Genomic DNA, 15,762 nt, shown 5'->3' with positions numbered 1-15,762 from the left:
CTGAGGATGGGGTAGTTGGTTTACAGAGGCAGTGTGTCCTGAGACTTCTAGCAAGGAGAGGCTGATGATAGCTTAATATCTAAGGATACACATTCTATCGAAGGACAGGCAGGTAAGCGGGGGGGGGGGGGGGGGGGGGCGGGGGCGTCTTTGCTCTGTTGATAAAAAATGAAATCAAATCATTAGAAAGAGGTGACAGGCTCAGAAGGTTTTGAATCAATAGTGTATAGAGCTAAGGAACTGTAAGGGTAAGAAGATCCTGAAAGGAGTGTAATACAGACCCAGAAGCAGTAGCGAGGATGAGGTTTACAAATGACAATGGCAGATAGAAAATGCATGCCAAAAGGACAATGTTACAATAGTTTCATGGGGGATTTCAGTATGCAGATAGACTGGGAAAATCAGGTTGGTGCTGGATGCCAAGAGGGGGAGCTTCAAGGATGCCTATAAGATGGCTATTAGAGCAGGGGATCAGGAATTCTGGATTGGCTGTTGTGCAATGAACCAGAATTGATTAAAGAGCTTAAGGTAAAGAACCCTTGGTGGCAAGTGACCATAATATAATTTAATTCACTCTGAAGTTTGAGAAGGAGAAGGTAGTCTGATGTATCAGTATTATAGTGGAGTAAAGGGAATTATACATGCATAAGAGAGAAGTTAGCCAGAATTGATTGGAGAAGAACACAGGCATGCATTCCGGCACAGCAACAATGGCTGGAATTCTGGAATCAATTTGGAAGACACAGGGTAGATACATCCCAAAGAGGAAGAAGTACTCTAAAGGCAAGATGACACAATTGTGGCTAAGAAGAGAAGTCAAAGTCAACATAAAGCCAGAGAGGGCCTATAATAGAGCAAAGATTAGTGGGAAGTTAAAGGGTTAGGAAGCTTTTAAAGACCAACAGAAGGCAACTAAAGATGGAATACGAAAGTAAGCTAACCAATGTTATTAAAGAGGATACCATTAGTTTTTTTCAGATACATAAAGTGTAAAAGAGAGGTGAGAGTGAATATTGCACCACTGGAAAATGATGCTGGTGAGGTAGTAATGGGGGACAAGGAAATGGCTTCTGAAGTGAATAAGTATTTTGCAAATGTTTTTCTTCATATTGGAATACACCAGGAGAATGGTGGAAGTTCCAGAATGTCAGGGTTAGAAATGTGTGATTTTGAGGTACTTGAAGGGGGAGAAGCTTCTTGAGAAACTGAAAGGTCTGAATGTAGATAAGTTACTTGGTCCACATGGTATACACTCCAGGGTTCTGAAGGAAGTAGTTGAAGAGATTATGGAGGCATAAGTAACGATCTTTCATGAATCACTAGATTCTGGAATGGTTCTGAAAGACTAGAAAATTATAAATGTCACTCCACTCTTCTAGAAGGGAGAGGTGTTGAAGAAAGGAAATTATAGGCCATTTAGTGGTTGGGAAGATGTTGGAGTCGGTTATTAAGGAAACTGTAGTCAACATGGTGTCCTCAAGGGAAAATCTTGCCTGACAAATCTGTAGGAATTGTTTGAAGAAATAACAAGCAAGATGCTAAGGATGTTGTGTACTTGGATTTTCAGAAGGCCTTTTGACAAGGTGCCACACGTGAGGCTGCTTCACAAGGTATGAGCCCAAGGTATTACAGGAAAGATACTAGCATGAATAAAGCAGGGGCTGATTGGCAAGAGGCAAAGAGTGGGATTAAACTGAGCCTTTTCTGGTTGGCTGCCATTGACTAGTGGTGTTCCACAGGGATCTGTGTTGGGACCGATTCTTCTTACATTATATGTCAATGATTTGAATGACGGAATTGAGAGCTTTGTTGCAAAGCTTGCAGTTGATATGGAGATAGGTGAGGGACAGGTAGTTTTGAGGAAGTGGAGAGACTACTGTTACGTACCCTGTAACTGGGTCACTTACCAGCAAAGATAGAGAGGTCCGTTGAAGTCTGATGGTACTATTTTAACAGTATTTATTGATAAAAATACACAAAATAATATCAATGCAAACATACAGATAATATACGTCGTCAATACTAAATCTAAAAGCACGGGTATAATAATAAGAAGAAATAGCTCTATCGTTGTCTAGGGGATAATGTATTGTCCGATGGAAATATAAAAGTCACTTTAGTTCATTCAAGCTGCAGCGTTTTGGTTTGAGAGAAAGACGGGTTAAAACTTGCCCAGTCCTTTTATGATGTCAATCCTTCGAGAGTCATTGGGAATTGATTTCCCCGTTGTGAGCTCAAAACAGTTCTTCCGTGGTAAAGGCACACCAATTCCGGGGCAAATGGAACCGAACGCACGAGGCCTTCCCACCGGTTTCACTATTATGGGATCGCCTGCGTTTCTTCTGGTGCATCTGGGGCTGTTCCCACAGACCCTCCTTTATCCTGACTCACAGGGTCTCAGATGTCAATCTGGTTGGGATGATGCAATCCCTCCACCAACCAGCCCACTTTGCCTGAGGGCTTCCATGAAGCACAGTATTTTAATACACAATTCTGTCTCCAAGAGACAATGGCCGTTTCCTGTAGCTTTATATCGCCGGGGGGGGGGGGGGGGGCCAAGACATTCCGCACGTCTCTCTCTCTCTCATTTCCTGGGTCTCCTGACCCAAATCAATAGTGATCCTGTGATTCTCAAAAAGGAGGGGGCTACTCCACACCCTTCGGCCCCTCAGAGCTGTGGTACATTCATAACACCCCCTTTCTTCAAAGTGTTTTCACCTTTGGTAAAAATGGAGTAATACAGAGTCTCACAGGATTTTAGAATCTAACACAATACAAAAGCTTTTCCTTTTCACTACAGAGTAATACAGTTATACATTCAATTCAGCATCTAAACAGTTAACGATTACAGTGTCACTTCCTTTAATATCTTAACATCTTGTACCTTACTAAAGTCTCGTAGCATCAGACTTCAATTTAATAACCACTGATTTTTATTTCTTTCCTTCAGCAAACAAAAACTAAAGAGTTGTGATCTTAGCTTACGTGTATGCTACAAAAGTTCATGCAAATACTAATCTTTCTGTTGCTTTCAAACTTAACAGGCAGGCTTCCATGGGGTTGTCTTTATTATTCACATGCTTTGTCGAAATCCCGTAAAACCGGCTTCTGCTATTTAAAAATGGCGTCCCCATTAACCCTCACCTCTTTTCCGGTTAATTCCCATGTGGGAGCTTGGGTACCCTGGCGAAATAGGCTTTCACCAGCTTCTTTCATAGGAGTTATTTTATCAACACTGTGTCCCAAACTTAGACCATCTTCTGAATTTTCACCCAATTCTTTAATTTTTTGCAAGTTGCTAGCTTTCTCTTCAGGACCCTTCAGGCTATTAGTTTTCAGTTCGAACTCTTTATTCAAGCTGCATTTCAAATTCTGCCTTTTCAAACCACACTCTAGAATAACAATAGTGTGTGGGGCCCTGTTACCTTCCAACTCAACCTGTAAGTGATTCGCAGGCTTTAAATTTTCTTCATTCGATTTGGGAACTACATATTTCCCGTTTCCTTCAATAATAATATTCATCTCCTCACTTTTGATATCCGCATTAACTTTTAACACACCTTCGAGCACAAACACCTGGGAATGCTCACTTCCCACTATTACCAAGGTTAACCCTTTCTTCGCTGAACCAAGTCTATCTGACCCACGAGGACTGCCTTCCTTGTCAACTGAATCAAATACCTCAGACTTTTTCTGAGTTCCATTACTAGGTTCAGTACCACGTGCATCCACATCTTGGACACACTTCAGCGGTACATTTGCCTCTTCCAGGTTTTCAATACCCATTCCCGGTCCAAGCTCGAAATTCCCGTGATTCTCCCAGCTACTCTCTGGGCAACTCCCTTCCGGAGTAAACTCAACCCCGCGGGCTGAAACAACCTCATCTGCCAACCCAGCAGACTTCTTCAAGGTAAGGGCACCCTTTTCAGCTAGGGCTGTCCTCATTTCATTATCGGGAACACCTTTAGAAGTTTCAACTTCTTCAAACAGTTCTGCCAAACCAGACAGATCATCCATATCCAACTCTGGACCTTTTAACAGCTCTATCTGTTCCTCATCTTTATTTTCTGCCTCTAGAACTTTCCTCCTCGCCAAGGGCAGGTCTGCCTCTTCTCCCTTACTCTCTTTCACTTTACTACTCTTCGTTTTACCACCCTCTAAACCCTCGTGGTACAGGGTCGCTAAAAACGTCTCGGCCAAATCGAAACTGGCCTGATTTAAATTGCTCCCTTTCTCAACTGCCTTTCTCGACATGCTGCGAGTGATCGCACATGCAAGATAGATCTTGGAATCTAGGGGCGGGGCCGCAACACTCACCGGCCGGCTTGTCAGCATCATTGCTGACCAAACCTTAGCACCGGCTAAATCATTACCAAGAAGGACTTCCGTGTCAGTTCTCGGGAATTCTGATGGCACCCCTATTTCAACTGGTGCAGAGAATAGCTCACAATTCATAATGACCCTATGCAAGGGCACCATTTCCGTCCCTTTGCCTATTCCTTTCACAGCTACCATTCCTGTCTTGCGACCAAAATCTAGTACCTTACTGCTGATCAACGATAGCTCAGCCCCCGTATCTCTCCAGATCCGTACTGGAACTGGTGTGTCTCCCTCCCTCACAGACACGGTTCCGTTTGACATACAAGTCTCAGACCCTTCTTGTACTCTGTCTACCCGGGGCTCTCTTGTCGATTTATTGATTACCACGGCACATCCGATAGGGACTGCTGCTTTCCCTTTTCCTGTCTCTTTCCTTGGAGCAAAGTACTTAGATGCAATATGCCCCCCCTTTCCACATTTAAAACAGGTCAAGCCGGGAAATCTCTGGCCATCTGGCCTTTCCCCCTCAACCTTACCACTAGCTCCCAGCAGGACCTCTGCCTCAGCCGGTGGGCTTTCTCTATCATTCCCACGGTCTCTCTGGGAACTTTTATTTGAGGAGAACTTTGTCTTGTGGGTTAGGGCATATTCATCTGCGAACCTAGCAAATTCGGAGATGGACTTATTCGGCTTCTCATTCAAATACATCCGGATATCCTCCAAAACACAACCTTTAAATTCCTCAATCAGAATTAACTTCCTGAGACGCCAATAATCCTCTTCCACTATTTCTGCTGTGCACCAATGGTCCAAGAGCACACCCTTCTCATAGGCAAACTTGGTATACGTCAGATTCCACCCTTTCTTTAAATTTCTGAACTTTTGTCTATATGCTTCAGGTACTAACTCATAACTCTGGAGAATGGCCGCCTTTACTTTGTCATAACTCTCCTCCTCTTCCTCCTCCATGGCCAACACTGTATATGCCCACTGTGCCTTCCCTTTTAACACACTTTGTAACAACTTTGGGAGTTGATTTCCCCGTTGTTAGCTAAAAACTGTTCTTCCGTGGTCAAGGCACACCGATTCCGGGGAAAATGGAACCGGACGCACGTGGCCTTCCCACCGGCTTCACTATTACGGGATCGCTAGCGTTTCTTTTGGTGCGTCTGAGGGGCTGTTCCCACAGACCCTCCTTTATCCTGACTCACAGGGTGTCAGATGTCAATCTGGTTGGGATGATGCAATCCCTCCACCAGCCAGCCCACTTTGCCTGAGGGCTTCCACGAAGTACAGTATTTTAATACACAATTCCGTCTCCAATTCCTGTAGCTTTATATCGCCAGGGGGTCAAGACATTCCAAACGTCTCTCTCTCATTTCCTGGGTCTCCTGACCCAAATCAATAGCGATCCTGCGATTCTCAAAAAGGAGGGGGCTACTCCGCACCCTCCGGCCCCTCAGAGCTGTGGTACATTCATAACACTACAGAAAGACTTAGACAGATTAGGAGAATGGGCAAAGAAGTGACAGATGGAATACAGTGTTGGGAAGTTTATGGTCATGCACTTTGGTAGAAGAACTGAAAGGGTTGACTATTTTGTAAATGCAGAGAAAATACAAAAAAAACCTGAGGCAGAAAGGGACTTGGGGTCCTTGTGCAGGATTTCCTGAAGGTTAATTTGCTGGTTGAGACTTTGGTGAGGAAGGCAAATGTGATGTTAGTATTCATTTCAAGAGGACTAGAAGATAAAAAGCAAGGATACAATGCTGAGATTTTATAAAGCACTGGTGCCACTTCACTTGGAGTATTGTGAGCAGTATTGGTCTTCTTATCTTAGAAAGGACATTCCAAAATTGGAGATGGTTCAAAGGATTTTCATGAAAATAATTCCAAGATTAAATGGCTTGACATATGAAGAGTATTTGATGGCTCTGGACCTGTATTCACTAGAATTCAGAAGAATAAGGGGTGACTTCATTGAAACCTATCGAATGGTGAAAGGCCTTGATAGAGTGGATGTGGAGAGGTTGTTTCCTGTGTTGGGAGAGTCTAAGACCAGAGGTCACAGCCTCAGAATAGAGGGGTGTCTGTTTAGAACTGAAATGAGGAGTAATTTCTTTAGCCAGAGAGTGGTGAATCTGTGGAGTTATTTGTCACAGATAGCTGTGGAGGCCAAATCTTTATGTACAGTATATTTAAGGCAGAGGTTGATAGATTCTTGATTGGTCAGGGCATGAAGGGATGTTGGGGGGAAGGCAAGAGATTGGGGCTGAGAGGTAAAATGAGTCAGCCATGATGGAATGGTTGAGCAGACTCAATGGACCAAATAGCCTACTTCTCCCATATCTTATGATTATGACATATTTATGATTATGTCACTAAATTGTAAGTCATACCAATGTGAATTGTGCTGGGGATGTTGGTTCAGTTATTTTAGTGGAAATGGTTGTTATTACATTCAAATACTCTCAGAGCAGCTCATGCATAAAAGACCAGTTCTATCCACTGAAATTGCTAGGCTATGGTTACATTTGGAATTTACTTAGGAGGTTAATGTTATTCTTTTTCAAATGTAAAAGAAACAATGGTCAGAACAGACTAGAAGGGTGACTGTGATGTGAAAATAATTACGTTTCCAGAGCAATTAGAGAAGCCTCAAAAAGGGCCAATTTAATTCTTAGAAAAACAAATAAATACTAACACAGGTTTTGATTTTGCTTGCATTTGGAGTATTGACAGTGCCCCATCTGATTATTTCCCATGACTTATTAAATCAGTAAGAATTTCAAGTTTATTCTCAAGGACAAACTGACATGAGATGCCATTTGGCAGCAGCACAGTACATCACAAACGTTAATTAGAATAAACCTAAGTTATCATAAATTATACATAACGTGCACAACAAAATAAACAAAATGACATAGTGCAAATTGAAGTAGAAAGCAGGTATAATCATGTAATTTAAGACATAGTAGCGTTCTCTGCTTTCGAGAATGTTGAGGGTCATTTTTCAACTCGACTGCAATAATTTTCCACTAAAGAGAACAATACATGTTTTTCACACAAACACTAGAAAACTGGAAACACTCAGTAGGGCAGGCAGCAGCCAAGGAATGAAAAACAGTTAAGGTTACTGGTCTGTGACCCTTCCTCCAAAATGGGAAAGAAAGAGATGCAGGTAAGTTTTCACTAAGAAACAAGGTGGGGAGGGATGTACAGAACAAAGAGATTCTCTGTGGAATGATGAGCTAAAATCTCAGTGAACCTGAACAATTAGTCTTCAGAAGTGGTCTTAACACAATCCTCCTACGTTGTCTCTTAATGATTTCAACTCATCCTGTCACAGTCACTCACTTTGTTTTCCCACTTCCTTCCCCACCTTCCCTTTTGCAGAAAACCTACTGCAGTAGTATCTCCTTCTGCAGGCTCTCAAACCCAAAGTGTTGCCTGTTTTTTTAAAATCTTTCCACAGATGCTATCTGCCTTGCTAAGTTTTTCCAGCCATATCAGTTTTTGTTTTAGATTTCCTGTGTCTGCAGTTCTTTTGAATTTTTGAACTTATTTCATGTTGTGTAGGAGCAGGTGGCAAGAATGTTTACCAGAAATAGTACAAGAGTTGACTAAAATGTCTAAAGGGACTAGGAAGGACGGAATTTTTTTCTCGCAACAAGAAGTTGAATGGTGATTTTTTTAACAGGTTCAGAATTGAGTGACATTGATATATAGGGAGAAATTGTTTGCATTTTTCATAGGACTGGTTATTGTTAGGCACAGACATAAGACAATTGGCAAATGTCCAAGAAGGAGAAAATAAGGTCTTTATTTCATGAGTTATCAGGACTGGAATGCAAGACTAGAAAGATGAAGAAAACAAGATTTAATAGGAATGAAATTTAAAACTAAACTCGTAAGGGAAAAAAGTCAGGACAATAGACAATAAGATAGTCCATTTTGTGTTGAATGGCTTTCTATGCTATAAGTATGAGTGATCTAAGGAATCCAGGAGGCACCTCCATGGAGAAGCTGTTGTAAAGAAATAAGGAATTGTACACCACAACAGAACTGACTGCTCAGATTACTAAGCAAAATCATTAACAGAGTATCCGGGACAAGTGTGTCTGACATATTTGGAACATATTTGGGTTTTGGCATGGACGTCTGCACACCTCAGAAATTCTTCCTTGCTCATTTGTGCGACATTTACATTTGAACACAGTGATCTGAAATTCCTGACACATTTTTAAGAAAGGAGAAATGGTAGATCTTGAGGTGGTACCCTATCTGCTAGGATCCACCTGCTTCTTAGTAATCCTTTATTTTTCAGAGGGTGGCAAGGTGGTTTACTCTACCTGACATTTCCTTCTATCAGATGGGAACCTTTTGGAAATGCCCATGCTGAAACTCTGCCCAGAATCTTCTTGTCAACTGATCAGTACACACCGTTAAGGTTGTAGAGTCGTGAAAGTGTATTCTCAATTGTATGCTCCGAATGTGCAACATCTCACCTTGTATCCGTTTGAAAGTCTGAATGCAGTAGACTACCACAAGCTTCTGGCACAATGCCATGCAGTCATACAACACAGAAACAGGCTCTTTGACCCACCAAGTCTATGCTGACCATCAACTATGCATTTTTACACTAATTTACTCTATCCTATTTTCTTTCACCAATATTTCTGTCAACCATACCTTCTACACCTCACTTTCACACCAGGAGCTATTTACAGTGGCTAATTACTCTAACCATTTGCATGTCTTTGGGCTGTGAAAGCACACAGAGGAAACCCACAGTCACAAACCCAAGGTCAGGATTGAAGTTGGGGTCTCTAACAGTGCTTGGCAGAAGCTCTACTAGCTGAGCAACTGTGCTGTATTTGGCACAAGCAACCAATAATAAATTTTACTGAAGAGATTTCTAAATGTCCAGGCCAAAATTCATAGCTGTACTGTTGCAAGTTTGCCCTTGGATACCTGTCAAATTCTTGATATGCTGAGGTGTGATTTGGAACTTGAGCCTGACAAGGCTTCCTTGTAACACAATAGAACACGCACACATGGAGTATGTAAACACCAGATTGTGCTGGAGAATGGTGCAGTTTACAAAGCCTTGTTCAAAAGTGTGCAGAGCCTCAATCTGGCAGGGGGATGGGAACTAGTGCGGACAGACAGAAGGGTGTGAAGTGAGGGTAGAAGCAAAAAGTAGTAAGTTGAAAAGTAAAAGCAGCAGGCAGGCAAATCCAGGGCAAGAAGCAAAAAGGGCCACTTTTCAACATAATTGTATAAGGGCTAAGAGTGTTGTAAAAACAAGCCTGAAGGCTTTGTGTGTCAATGCAAGGAGCATTCGTAACAAGGTGGATGAATTGAATGTGCAGATAGTTATTAATGAATATGATATAGATGGGATCACAGAGACATGGCTCCAGGGTGACCAAGGATGGGAGCTCAACATTCAGGGATATTCAATATTCAGGAGGGATAGACAGGAAAGAAAAGGGGGTGGGGCAGCATTGCTGGTTAGAGAGGAGATTAACACAATAGAAAGGAAGGACATTAGCCTGGAGGATGTGGAATCAATATGGGTAGAGCTTCATAACTCTAAGGGGCAGAAAATACTGGTGGGAGTTGTGTACAGGCTACCTAACAGTAATAGTGAGGTTGGGGATGGCATTAAACAGGAAATTAGAAATGTGTGCAATAAAGGAACAGTAGTTATAATGGGTGACTTCAATCTACATATAGATTGGGTGAACCAAATTGGTAAGGGTGATGAGGAAGAGGATTTCTTGGACTGTATGCGGGATGGTTTTCTGAACCAACATGCTGTGGAACCAACTAGAGAGCAGGCCATTCTAGATTGGGTATTGAGCAATGAGGAAGGGTTAGTTAGCAATCTTGTTGTGCGAGGCCCCTTGGGTAAGAGTGACCATAATATGGTGGAATTCTTCAATAAGATGGAGAGTGACACAGTTAATTCAGAAACAAAGGTTCTGAACTTAAAGAAGGGTAACTTTGAAGGTATGAGATGTGAATTAGCTAAGATAGACTGGCAAATGGTACTTAAAGGGTTGACAGTGGATGTGCAATGACAAGCATTTAAAGATCGCATGGATGAACTACAACAATTGTTCCTCCCAGTTTGGCAAAAGAATAAAGCAGGGAAGGTAGTGCACCCGTGGCTGACAAGGGAAATTAGGGATAGAATCAAGTCCAAAGAAGAAACATATAAATTAGCAAAACAAAAAGCGGCACACCTGAAGACTGGGAGAAATTCAGAGACCAGCAGAAGAAGAGGACAAAGGGCTTAATTAGGAAAGGGAAAAAAGATTATGAGAGAAAGCTGGCAGGGAACATAAAAACTGACTGTAAAAGCTTTTATAGATATGTGAAAAGAAAAAGATTGGTCAAGACAAATGTAGGTCCCTTAGTCAGAAACAGGTGAATTGATCATAGGGGACAAGGACATGGCAGACCAATTGAATAACTACTTTGGTTCTGTCTTCACTAAGGAGGACATAAATAATCTTCCGGAAATAGTAGGGGACCGAGGGTCTAGTGAGATGGTGGAACTGAGGGAAATACATGTTAGTAGGGAAGTGGTGTTAGGTAAATTGAAGGGATTAAAGGCAGATAAATCCCTAGGGCTAGATGGTCTGCATCCCAGAGTGTTTAAGGAAGTAGCCCAAGAAAAAGTGGATGCATTAGTGATAATTTTTCAAAACTCCTTAGATTCTGGATTAGTTCCTGAGGATTCGAGGGTGGCTAATGTAACCCCACTTTTTAAAAAAGGAGGGAGAGAGAGACTGGGGAATTATAGACCGGTTAGTCTGACATCGGTGGTGGGGAAAATGCTGGAGTCGGTTATCAAAGATGTGATAACAGCACATTTGGAAAGAGGTGAAATCATCGGACAAAGTCAGCATGGATTTGTGAAAGGAAAATCATGTCTGACGAATCTTATAGAATTTTTTGAAGATGTAACTAGTAAAGTGGATAGGGGAGAGCCAGTGGATGTGGTATATTTAGATTTTCAAAAGGCTTTAGACAAGGTCCCACACAGGAGATTAGTGTGCAAATTTAAAGCACACATTATTGGGGGTATGGTATTGATGTGGATAGAGAATTGGTTGGCAGACAGGAAGCAAAGAGTAAACGGGACCTTTTCAGAATGGCAGGCAGTGACTAATGGGGTATTGCAAGGCTCAGTGCTGGGACCCCAATTGTTTATAATATATATTAATGATTTAGATGAGGGAATTAAATGAAACATCTCCAAGTTTGCGGATGACACGAAGCTGGGTGGCGGTGTTAGCTGTGAGGAGGATGCTAAGAGGATGCAGGATGATGTGGATAGGTTAGGTGAGTGGGCAAATTCATGGCAGATGCAATTTAATGTGGATAAATGTGAGGTTATCCACTTTGGTTGCAAGAACAGGAAAACAGATTATTATCTGAATGGTGGCCGATTAGGAAAAGGGGAGGTGCAACGAGACCTGGGTGTCATTGTACACCAGTCATTGAAGGTGGGCATGCAGGTACAGCAGGCAGTGAAAAAAGCAAATGGTATGTTGGCATTCATAGCAAAAGGATTTGAGTACAGGAGCAGGGAGGTTCTACTGCAGTTGTACAAGGCCTTGGTGAGACCACACCTAGAATATTGTGTGCAGTTTTGGTCCCCTAATCTGAGGAAAGACATTCTTGCCATAGAGGGAGTACAGAGAAGGTTCACCAGATTGATTCCTGGGATGGCAGGACTTTCATATGAAGAAAGACTGGATCAACTAGGCTTATACTCACTGGAATTTAGAAGTTTGAGGGGGGATCTTAGTGAAACTTATAAAATTCTAAAGGGATTGGACAGGCTAGATGAAGGAAGATTGTTTCCGATGTCGGGGAAGTCCAGAACGAGGGGTCACAGTTTAAGGATAAAGGGGAAGCCTTTTAGGACTGAGATGAGGAAAAACTTCTTCACACAGAGAGTGGTGAATCTGTGGAATTCTCTGCCACAGGAAACAGTTGAGGCTGGTTCATTGGCTATATTTAAGAGGAAGTTAGATATGGCCCTTGTGGCTAAGGGGATCGGGGGTATGGAGAGAAAGCAGGTACAGGGTTCTGAGTTGGATGATCAGCCATGATCATACTGAATGGCGGTACAGGCTCGAAGGGCCGAATGGCCTACTTCTGCACCTATTTTCTATGTTTCTATGTTTCTATCTGTTTTACTCAGTGACCTTTACTGGGTGAATATTCAGGCAAATCTTGCTGTTGTCACTCTGAGTAATTTCAAATAATATCAACCATAATTCTCTTGAATAGACTGTGTCCATGTTTGCCTAGAATTAGCTAAGACAGCCCTGTAATTAATCTCCAAATCGTGCAGTTGACTACAAGTGTTGAAAGTGATCTGTCATTTGAGGAAATGTTGTACGTTGCTCATTGGGTTAACTGTGCCTCATTTCAATCTGCCTAATTCCCACTGCTGCTTGTAAGGCGTTTGTACATTCTCCCTGTGATCATGTGGGTTTCCTCTGGGTGCTCCAGTTTCCCCCCACAGTCCAAAGACAGAGTATCAGTTGGTAGGTTAATTGGTTATTGTAAATTGTCCCGTGATCAGTCTAGGGTTAAATCGGGTGATAGCGTGGCTTGAAGGGCCAGAGGACCTATTGTGCCCTGTATTTGAATAAATGAATAAATAAATCTTTAAATAGTTACCAATGTTACCTCAACGAACAAAATGATTAAGCAATACAAGAGGGACATTTTACCTAAAATGGCTTGAATTTAAGATTATTTTAAGATGCTGGTTCTTTCAAGGATTTCAGACAGCGATCAATCTATCTTTGTCTGTAGGAGAATGTCAAGGCTGAATCTGACTGTAAGATACAGGAAACAGAATTAGGCCATTTGGCCCACTGAGTATGCTTATCAACTCCATTCCCCTGCTTTCTCCCTGTAACCCTTAACTCTCTTAACAATCAAGGACATATCAATTTCTGCAACACACACAAAATGCTGGTGGAACGCAGCAGGCCAGGCAGCATCTATAGGAAGAAGCACAGTCGACGTTGTGGGCTGAGACCCTTTGTTATGACTAACTGAAAGAAGAGATAGTAAGAGATTTGAAAGTGGGAGGGGGAGATCCGAAATGATAGAAGACCAGAGGAGGAGAGATGAAGCTAAGAGCTGGAAAGTTGATTGGCAAAAGGGATACAGAACTGGAGAAGGGAGAGGATCATGGGACAGGAGGCCTAGGGAGAAAGAAAGGGGTGGGGGGGAAGCACCAGAGGGAGATGGAGAACAGGTAAGGTGAGATTGTGACAGAGAGAGAAAAAAAGGATGGATAGATAGATAAATAAATAAGGTATGGGTAAGAATGGGAGGAGGGGCATTAACGAAAGTTAGAGAAATCAATGTTCATGCCATCAGGTTGGAGGCTACCCAGATGGAATATAAGGTGATGTTCCTCCAACCTGAGTGTGGCTTCATCTTACTTTAAAATATATCCAATCACTTGGCCTCCACAGCCTTCTGTGGCAATAAATTCCACATCTTCACCACTTCTGGCTGAAGATACTCCTCCTTATCTCAGTTTTAAAGGAACACCCCTTTAGTCTGAGGTTGAACCCTCAGATCCTAGGCTCTCCTCCTAGTGGAAACACAACAGTATAGAACAGGAACAGGCCCTTAAGCCCATAAAATTCTGTCAGACCAATTAAATTAGTAATTACGTGCCCAACTAAACTAATTCTTACTGCCCACACAGTCAATATCCTTCCATCTCCTGCACAGTCACGGGCCTAACTAAGAGCCTCTTGAACACCTCTGCTCTATTTGCTTCCACCACCACCCTGGCAGCATACTCCAGGCCCCAATCATCCTCTGTTTTAAAAAAACTTATCCCACGCATCTCTCACTAGACCCCTCACCTTAAAGGCATACCCTGTGGTATAGACTTTTCATTCCTGGGAAAACGATACCCACTATTAATCTATGCGTCTCATAATCTTATAAACCTCTGCTGGATCTTATCTTGGCCTCCACCACTCCAGAGAAATCAATGCAAGTCTGTCCGGTGTCTCCTTATGCCCTCTAATCCAGGCAGCATGTTGATAAACTACTTCTGCACCCTTTTCCAAATCTTGGCATCCTTCCTACAGTGGGGAGACCAGAAACATCCTTTTCATGTTTGCTCCATTTAGGCCTTTGAAACCTTTCGGATAGAACAGTGGTCCCCAACCACCAGCCCGCAAAGCATGTGCTACCAGGCTGCGAGGGAACGATATGATTTGGCGGTATGAAATGATATGAGTCAGCTGCACCTTTCTTCATTCCCTGTCATGCCCACTGTTGAACTTGAACGCACGCGAGGTCATCAATCGCCAAAACGCAGTGATACCCTAGCGCCAGGAATCACTGGTTGGCCTCGGGTAACCGGCCACCTCGTGCTGCCGGTGAGAAGTGCCGTTGCTACTGGCCTGGAGCATGGGCAGATGGGCACCACCTCTAAACCTGTTTAGCACGCCAAATGTTCATGGGGAACCCGCGCTAAAATATTTGCAGAAGACCTGATTTCAGGCTCAGGGTTTCGTAAGAAGCAAAGCAGCTACCTTGCTGTGATCTACTGAAAGTCATCCCTTGAGCCAATCTTTTGTTGGCTGATAGATCCTAACTACCTACCTACAAGGGGGGGCCGGCACGTGCCCTGTCGCACTCCTCGCTCGGTGGGTCACTCTCTTCAGACTGCAACTGCCACAACCCCGGAACGGGAACCTCCGGCCCTTACCTCGTCCTCTCACTGGTGTGTTGCAGTGATTTTATATGTTCTTACGAGGCAAATATGCGCTGTGTGTTTAATATCCAAACGTTACTTAAAATGTTATGATGCTATTGACTTATAAGTGAGTTATAATTGACTTATCACTATTTTCATGTGAGGAAAATATGTGTTGTGTGATTAATATTAAATTCGTTAGATAAACCCTTTTAGAAATGAAATTGTGTGTATTAGCCACTTATGAGTGACTTATAGTTGACTTATCACCTATATTCTGGTCATGATTAACACCCTCCCCGTCCACAAGAATATTGGCAATATTAAACCGGTCTGCAGTTTGGTTGGTGACCCGTGGGATAGAGAATAAGATCCCCCTCTCATCCTTCTGAACTCTATCAAGTACAGTCCTAGAGATGTCATAATTTAAACTTATATCCTTGCTTTTGTATGCTAGTCCTCTCAAAATGAATGCTAACATTGCATTTGTCTTCTTTACTATCAGCTTAATGTGCAAGTTAATCTTGGGGGAGTCCTGAACTAGTACTCCCAAGTCCCCTTGCAACTCTGGTTTCCGATTTTCCCCTTTTTAGAAGATAATCTACACCTTTATTCTTCCTATCAAAGGTCATAACCCCACACTTCCCTACACTATATTCTATCTGCCACTC

At 42.6% G+C, this 15,762-nt stretch overlaps 1 protein-coding gene across 4 annotated transcripts in view; it reads left to right on the top strand.

Annotated features, from left to right (window-relative positions):
- The window catches only part of npnta (nephronectin a), a 90,440-nt gene that overhangs the window by 50,281 nt on the left and 24,397 nt on the right, over positions 1–15,762 (top strand). The gene's annotated exons all lie outside the window — the stretch shown is intronic.

This window comes from Hypanus sabinus, chromosome 3 (genome assembly GCF_030144855.1).
Source record: "Hypanus sabinus isolate sHypSab1 chromosome 3, sHypSab1.hap1, whole genome shotgun sequence".
Taxonomy (NCBI): domain Eukaryota; kingdom Metazoa; phylum Chordata; class Chondrichthyes; order Myliobatiformes; family Dasyatidae; genus Hypanus; species Hypanus sabinus.
This window is presented reverse-complemented; position numbering and strand designations above follow the sequence as displayed.